The 8633-nt window shown below is 39.4% G+C and overlaps 1 long non-coding RNA gene across 3 annotated transcripts in view; it reads left to right on the forward strand.

The window, feature by feature from the left end:
* LOC310745844 overlaps window positions 1–7180 on the forward strand; it is a 69791-nt gene extending 62611 nt beyond the window's left edge. For all 3 annotated transcript variants that reach the window (XR_014540369.1, XR_014540370.1, XR_014540371.1), the window contains exon 3: window positions 6547–7180. This is a non-coding gene — a long non-coding RNA (uncharacterized lncRNA). The remainder of the gene's footprint in view (window positions 1–6546) is intronic.
* Window positions 7181–8633: the final 1453 nt, after the last annotated feature.

Genomic DNA, 8633 nt, shown 5'->3' on the forward strand with positions numbered 1-8633 from the left:
TTTAATTATATCCTTCCCAATTTGTGTTAACAAGTTCTACAATTTAGCAGAGTAACATTCCCCCTTTTAAACTTACACAGTGGATAACGTTTTTGCCAGGCTTGTTTAAGCCACTAAAATAAGTTTCCTGGTAATTCCCCTTTTATTCCCTCCTAAAAAGATAGACGCAACACAGTCTTGTATAAAATAGTTTACTCACAGTTTCTTTTTCTTTTTTTGTATAATATTTATTGAAATTTTGCAAAAACATAAAAGAAATAAGAAAAGAAAAAGATAAAAAAAGAAAACATACAAAAATACATAAAAAAGGGGAAAAAAGAATAAAAATACAAAGTACAAAAAACGAATAGATACAAAAGAGTTAAAAACAAATCCATTTTTTGTAACTTTAAACTCATTAGCTTGTTTCCTTGACTTCCTCACACCTCCCCTTTTTGTATTCCCATTTAAATAATCAAATCAGCAAATCCTTACCCTCTTTTGTTTATCTTAACTCTATATCTTAACATATTATAACTCTATATTTTCATCCATTATCAACTCATTTTTGCATATTCTCATTAACTTTGTTGCTAATGCCTCTTATTTTCAATCCAACATCATTTTTAACATTCATTAATTTTACAGTGTTTCTGAAGATAGTCTTTAAATTTCTTCCAATCTTCTTCCACCAACTCTTCTCCCAGGTCTCGGATTCTGCCAGTCATTTCCGCTAATTCCATATAGTCCATCACCTTCATCTGCCACTCTTCCAGGGTGGGTAAATCTTGTGTCTTCCAATACTTTGCGATGAGTATTCTTGCTGCTGTTGTTGCATACATGAAGAAAGTTCTATCCTTCTTTAGCACCAATTGGCCGACTATGCCCAGGAGAAAGGCCTCTGGTTTCTTCAGGAAGGTATATTTAAATACCTTTTTCATTTCATTATAGATCATCTCCCAGAAAGCCTTAATCTTTGGGCACGTCCACCAAAGGTGAAAGAATGTACCTTCATTTTCTTTACATTTCCAACATTTGTTATCGGGCAAGTGATATATTTTTGCAAGCTTGACTGGTGTCATGTACCACCTGTATATCATTTTCATAATATTCTCTCTTAAGGCATTACATGCCGTAAATTTCATACCGGTGGTCCACAACTGTTCCCAGTCCGCAAACATAATGTTATGACCAATATCTTGTGCCCATTTAATCATAGCAGATTTAACCGTTTCATCCTGCGTATTCCATTTCAACAGCAAGTTATACATTCTTGAAAGTATCTTAGTTTTGGGATCTAACAATTCTGTTTCCAATTTTGATTTTTCCACCTGGAAGCCAATTTTTTTGTCCAAATTATAGGCCTCTCTTATTTGATAATAATGGAGCCAGTCTCGCACTTTATCTTTTAATTTCTCAAAACTCTGCAATTTCAATTTATCTCCTTGTTCCAATATTTCCCAATATTTCGGCCATTTGGCCTCCATATTGAGCTTTTTCTGAGCCTTCACTTCCATTGGTGACAACCACCTTGGAGTTTTATTTTCCAATAAGTCTTTGTATCTTATCCAGACACTGAACAATGCTTTCCTGACAATATGGTTTTTAAATGCTTTATGTGCTTTAACCTTGTCGTACCACAAATATGCATGCCACCCAAAAACATTGTTAAAATCTTCTAAGTCCAAAATGTCCGTGTTCTCAAGAAGCAGCCAATCTTTCAACCAGCAGAATGCTGCTGATTCATAGTAAAGTTTAAGGTCTGGCAGGGCAAATCCGCCTCTTTCCTTTGCATCAGTTAATATTTTAAATTTTATTCTGGGCTTCTTGCCCTGCCAGACAAATCTAGAAATATCTCTCTGCCACTTCTTGAAACAGTCCATCTTGTCCAGAATTTGCAATGATTGAAATAAAAATAACATTTTTGGCAATACATTCATCTTTATAGCTGCAATTCAACCCAACAAGGAAAGCTTCAAATTTGACCATATTTCTAAATCTTTTTTCACTTCTGTCCAACATTTCTCATAGTTATCTTTAAATAAGTTTAAGTTCTTAGCAGTCATGTTAACCCCCAAATATTTTACTTTCTTAGCTAATGTTAAACCAGTCTCCTTCTGAAACCTCTCTTTCTCAATCGGTGTTAAATTTTTCTCAAGAACTTTAGTTTTTTACTTGTTCAGTTTAAATCCTGCCACATGACCAAATTCTTGAATCAGTTCTAATACTCTTTTCGTACTAGATTCTGGCTCCTGTAACGTCAAAACTAGGTCATCTGCAAAAGCTTTCAATTTATATTGTTTGGCTCCAACCTGAATACCTTGAATCAGACGGTCCCTTCTGATCATATTTAACAAAACCTCCAGGACTGAAATAAAAAGCAATGGGGAAATTGGGCAGCCTTGTCGTGTCCCTTTCTCTATCTTAAATTCCTCTGTCATCACATTATTGACTATTAGCTTAGCCTTTTGTTCTGAATAAATTGCACTTATACCATTTTCAAACCCTTGACCCACCCCCATCCCCCGAAGGTTTTTCTTCATAAAATTCCAAGAAATATTGTCAAAGGCTTTCTCTGCATCTATAAAAATTAAAACTGCTTTAGTATTAATGTTCACTTGCAACTTCTCCAATATGTTAATTATGTTCCTCGTGTTGTCAGACAAGTGTCTACCTGGGAGAAAGCCAGCTTGGTCCTTATGTATCTCTTCCACTAATACTTTTTTTAATCTATTAGCCAAAATATCAGCAAAAAATTTGTAATCCACATTAAGCAGGGATATGGGGCGGTAGTTCTTAAGTTGTGTCTTTTCAGACTCCGTTTTCGGTATAAGTGTAATGTAGGCTTCCTTCCATGACTCTGGCGCTTTTCCCCCCTCCACAATTTCATTACAAACCTCCTTCATTGGCTGAATTAACCAATCTTTCAAAGATCTATAGTATTTTGAGGTTAAGCCATCCGGCCCTGGAGATTTACCCAACTGCATATTCTGAATGGCACCTTCTACCTCCTGTTCTGTAATTTTGTAATTCAGCATTGTCTTATTTTCTTGAGAGATTTTTTGTAATCCATTTGTTTTTAAAAATTGGTCTATATCAAACTCTTTCTGTGGCCCTTGTGTATATAACTCTTTAAAATACCTCTGGAAGCATTTTCTAATTTCCACTGGATTCTGAATGTTCTTTCCTTCCACTTCCAAATTAGTGATAGTATTAAGCTTTTGTCTTTTTTTCATTTGCCAAGCTAACAATTTTCCACATTTATTAGCCGATTCAAATGTCTTTTGTCTCATTTGTTTGATTTTCCATTCAATTTCCTGGTTCATCATCTTCATATATTGCACTTGATATAACTTTATATCTCTCAGAATCTCTTGTGACTTTGGTTTCGCTCTTAGTCTCTTCTCACCCTCCTTTATTTTTTCTAAAATTTTATCTGTTTTTCCATTTTGGGCTCTCTTCTTTATTGTATTCTGTTGAATCAGAAACCCCCTCATAACTGCTTTGCTTGCGTCCCAGATTATTCTTTTTTCAGTAGTAGTATTCAAATTTATCTCAAAATAGTCTCTCAGGGTTTTTTGGGCCTTCTTGATAACCTCTTGATCTCTAAATAAGGTGTCATTCATCCTCCATCTGAAGGAACCGCTTGGTGTTAGTTTCATCTCCATTTTCACAGCATTATGGTCGGAGCAAGCTTTTGGGCAAATTTCCACTTTTCGAGTCTTAGGTGCCAGTCCTCTAGTTATCCATATTTGGTCAATTCTTGTCCATGTCATTTTGGCTTCAGAGAAGAATGTTCCCTCTCTTCCTAGGGGGTTCTTAATTCTCCAAATGTCAATCAAGTCCATATTGTCAGTCAGTTCAAAAAAGGTTTTTGGTAGTCTGCCATCTTTAGTTACAATCTGTCTCTGCGACTTTTCCATATTTGTAGATACCACTCCATTCATATCTCCCATCATGATGATGTTGTGATCCATATAATCTAACAATGTCTCGTGCAATTTCTTAAAAAATTCAGATTTCCCCTCATTTGGTGCATAAACTCCTACTATTAAAAATTTTTCTCCTTGTGATTGAATTTCGATTGCCACAAATCTTCCTTGATTATCATTAAAAATAAATTTCGGTGACAGGCTCTCTTTGGCGTAAATTACAACTCCTCTCTTTTTAACCTTATCCGATGAAATAAACTCTTGTCCCAATCTTTTATTAATCAATACTTTCCTGTGTAGCCTTATCACATGTGTTTCCTGTAAACAAATTAAGTCCAATTGTTCCTTTTTCAATAAATGAAAAACTTTCCTCCTCTTCTCCGGGGAGTTAAGTCCATGAATGTTCCAACTTAATAATTGCAGAGACATGATGTATTTATTCTACTTTCCTCCAACTGCTCCCAGTAATTCACAGTTTCATTCAGTTCACAAAAGGATCCCTGAAGGCAGGCTTAAGTTACAAAATAGATACACTTGGAATCTATCCCATAAGGAGATAGTTCCTTTGTCCTCTTTGGCCAAGAGAGCATCTCAGGCTGATGCTTCTTCGATGAAAGCAAAATGGAGAAGAGAGAGATGTAGTGGCCAGTCCTGTGCTTTTGTTACCTGCACAGGTAAAGTCACACCCACCTCTGGTCACATGTAGAGGAAATTTGTCCCAGCACAGGAGGAAACAGGAAGTTTATCTACTGGCTGGACAAACATCCCTCTTCATGTCTAAACATGTCCACTCTAGGAATGTTGTATTTGACTGCTCTGTGTTTCACACCCCACAGAAGTCAGGACCTCTTATACTCAAAGGACACTTATATCCCCATTTATTTGTCTGCATACTGTGAAGTAGGTTAGGCTGAAAGATAGTGATTGGCCCAAGGCCATCCAGTGGGGATTTGAAACCTGGTTCCCCAGGCCCTAGTTCAATGCTTCAATCATTGTATCACAGTGACATGTCTAGACCAGAGGTGGGCAAACTTTTTCTGTTATACGATCAACATTCTAGACTACGCTATGGCGGGAGTATAATCATGTTCTTGATAGCTTCCCCTGTCTTCTTCACCACAAATATGCCTTTTTCTCCTTCCACCACCTTTCTGCATCATATACTGTCATCATGTCCCCCACTAAGTCCTTTCAAGATGAAGGTCTTAATGCTTGAATGCCAGAAATTTTCTTCTGTCCGCTAACACTGCACTGGACACCAAATAATCTGTGGGTAGCCAAAATCTGTAACATTCCCAATCCCCAATGCTTCTGAATCCCATATCCCACAGTGATAGAACCGCAGGGAGAATTAACGCTGCTGTAATGCTTGGCTCCTAGGGATGACATTTGGAGATGATCCCAGAATACATACATGGGGGGGGGAGAGAGAATGGTATTCTAACTGGTTATACATATACTTTGCCTCAAAATGGACCTTTTAGAATAAGAGTTTGCATTCCTACTAGGCTGTGTCTATGACACTGTCCTCAGAAAATATATATGGGAATTAAATAGATGTGGCTGTGTTATATTGGAGTAAAATCACTGGTCCATCATTACTAATATTGCCAATGGTTCTCAGGTATCTTTGGAGAGTCACTCCCAGCCAGCCAGAGTAATCAAAACTGGGCTAGATTTACATTTACATATACATACTACACACACACACACACACACACACACACACACTAATTTCTTATTTATACCCCGCCCATCTATCTGGGTTTCCCTAGCCACTCTGGGTGGCTCCCAATAGAATATTAAAAACATGACAAAACATCAAATATTAAAAACTTCCCTAAACAGGACTGCCTTCAGATGTCTTCTAAAAGTCAGATAGCTGTTTATTTCCTTAATATCTGATGGAAGGGTGTTCCACAGGGCGGGCACCACTACCGAGAAGGCCCTCTGCCTGGTTCCCTGTAACCTCACTTCTTGCAGTGAGGGAACTGCCAGAAGGCCCTCAGAGCTGGACCTCAGTGTCCGGGCTGAACAATGGGGTTGGAGACGCTCCTTCAGGTATACAGGGTCAAGGTTGTTTGGGGCTTTAAAGGGCAGCATCAACACTTTGAATTGTGCTTGGAAACATACTGGGAACCAATGTAGGTCTTTCAGGACCAGTGTTATTTGGTCTCAGTGGCCACTCCCAGTCACCAGTCTGGCTGCCACATTGTGTAGTGTGTGTGTGTGTGTGTGTGTGTGTGTGTGTGTCTGTCTGTCTGTCTGTCTGTCTGTGTGTGCTGTGATCACCACACACATGCAACAGTCAGGCACACACCACAGCCTGTTCTGTTGCCTGCGATGCAATCCTTCATTCAAGCCTAATTTCAGCAGTTGGAGAAGACTTTGTGGGTGCCAAGTAAGACCTCTGTGGGACCCTGAGCACCAGGTTGGCAGCTGCTGCCCTAAACTGCAACAGCCATGCACCAAATAATTCCCCCCTTTTCGCTCCACAAAGTGAAAGGCTTCATATATAGAACAGGACACAGAATTGGGCATAAGAAGAGCAGGGTCACTTCAGGGAAATCCTGAGGTCCAATGTGTACCAGCATTTTGTACAAAAATCCATGTTTTCTTCTTCTCTCTTCCCAAGGCAGAGCCATGAGGGAAGTTCATGCCGACTGAAAGCAAGTTGGAGATGCAAAAATATGTATGTATTAACATGCAATAAATCATGCAGAAATGCTGAATCACAACTGTAACCTTCTGATACTCTATGACATGATATCAATCAGCAGGCTTCTGTGTAAATATGTCTCTTTCTTGTGGGGTGCCTGCTAATCTACCCGGACTTCATCATTGGCACCATGCTAATTAATAGTCACGATTCATAATAAATAAATTATTTTCACCAGCTAAAACATGGAACTTTGTTTATTTGCTTATTTGAAAGTAAACATGCTACCCACCGACATCTGCTGAGAATGTGGCAACAAATGGATGACAGCAATGGTAATGAACAGTGTCTGCTTTATTTATGTAACTGCAAACAGTTGTACACCCATTCATAATTCTTCCAATAAGAGGGAAGCCCACACAGAGCAGAGAGAAATGGAATCCAGACACCAGTTTGTGCAAATGAAGGACAGATTTGGTTGCACCATTCAAGCTCTCAGTTGTTGTATTCTGTGACTGAAGCCACTGCAATTAGTGCTGGATTATAGCTACTGTAAAACCAGATTAACAATGTGCATTCATAAATTCATAGTATGAACTAAAATCCTTCAAATGTGAACAGGGAGGGGGATATTATTATTATTATTATTATTATTATTATTATTATTATTATTATTATTATTAAAATTGATTACATCTCACTTTTACAGTTTGGGCTTCTGAAAGCGGCTTGCAACAAACAAACAAAAACAATTACCACCAAACAAAATAAAAGAAACCTCAATTAATAAACAACACACACACAACAAATAAACAGATAGCAAAGAGGGATATTATTGCATTATAGCACAACAAAAGCAGGAAAAACACACACACTTCCAGTGGAGCATTTGTGGTATGAAATATCCCAGGATTTTAGCAGGAAGCTATGGGGCATGCTGGCCACATGACCCGGAAGCTGCACGCCGGCTCCCTCGGCCAATAAAGCGAGATGAGCGCCGCAAACCCAGAGTCGGCCACGACTGGACCTAATGGTCAGGGGTCCCTTTACCTTTACCTATGGGGCATGCACACAGAGCAATAGGAAGCAACATGTCCACTCGGAAACTTTTGCAGGTGAAAAGAGAATTGAAAGCATATAACCACCTTGTTATGAGAGCCAGGTCCTGGGAGACCAGGGTTCAAATTCCCCCAAAGGTCATGAAGCTCACTGGGTGCCTCTCAGCCTAACCTACCTCACAGGGTTGTTGTAGGGATTAAATGAGGAGGGGGAGAACAATGTATGCCACATTGAGCTCTCTGAAGAAAAAGGTGGGACATGAACATAATAAATAAAAAAATATTGAGCACAAATCATCACAAATACAAAGGATATCGGGGAGGTGGGAGGTGGAACAGGGGACGGCGACCTTGAGTTTCCAGATCTGAGTCCCCCAAAGCTTGGTATGGACCGACGTCCTATAAATATGTAGCAGCTCCTCAGATAGGTTTAGCTGGTGCTAGGAGCCCTGCCATCTCCACATCTCTGGGAGAGGCCACTGAAAATATACAATCCCCAGCCGGGAGTGATTTAGGGAAATGAAAAACAGAGAGCAGAGCTGGAGGAGGTGTCAAATGTTTCTCCTCGCCTCCAGTTTGATGTGGCCACTTGCTTTCCCTCACCCCCCCACCTGTCTACCTTTCCTCCTTGGCTGCTGTCTACTTTTGAAAGCTAAAATGCCCAACATCAATAAAAATTGCAGGAGGGACAGTGGGGGGGGGTGCACACACATTTTAATTGGTGTGTATTATCAGTTGATTGCAGTACATTCAAGGAATGGAATAAATGAAATGTCAGCTTTCTCCGGTCTGGTGATCCAGATGTTTTGATCTCCCCCCCCACCAGCCCCAGTCCGAATGGTCAGGGGTGATGGAAGTTGTAGTCATACAAAATCTGGAGGGCACCGGATTGCAGAAACCTGACTTAGACTCCACAGTTTTCTCTGAAGCCCACAAAAAGGTATAAACTTCTGGTGAATTTCGCCTGTCTTGGCTTTCCATTCCCAGAGAAGTCTCTTTTCCTTA

This window comes from Podarcis filfolensis, assembly GCF_964270895.1.
Source record: "Podarcis filfolensis genome assembly, chromosome: 12".
Classification (NCBI taxonomy): Eukaryota; Metazoa; Chordata; class Lepidosauria; order Squamata; family Lacertidae; genus Podarcis; species Podarcis filfolensis.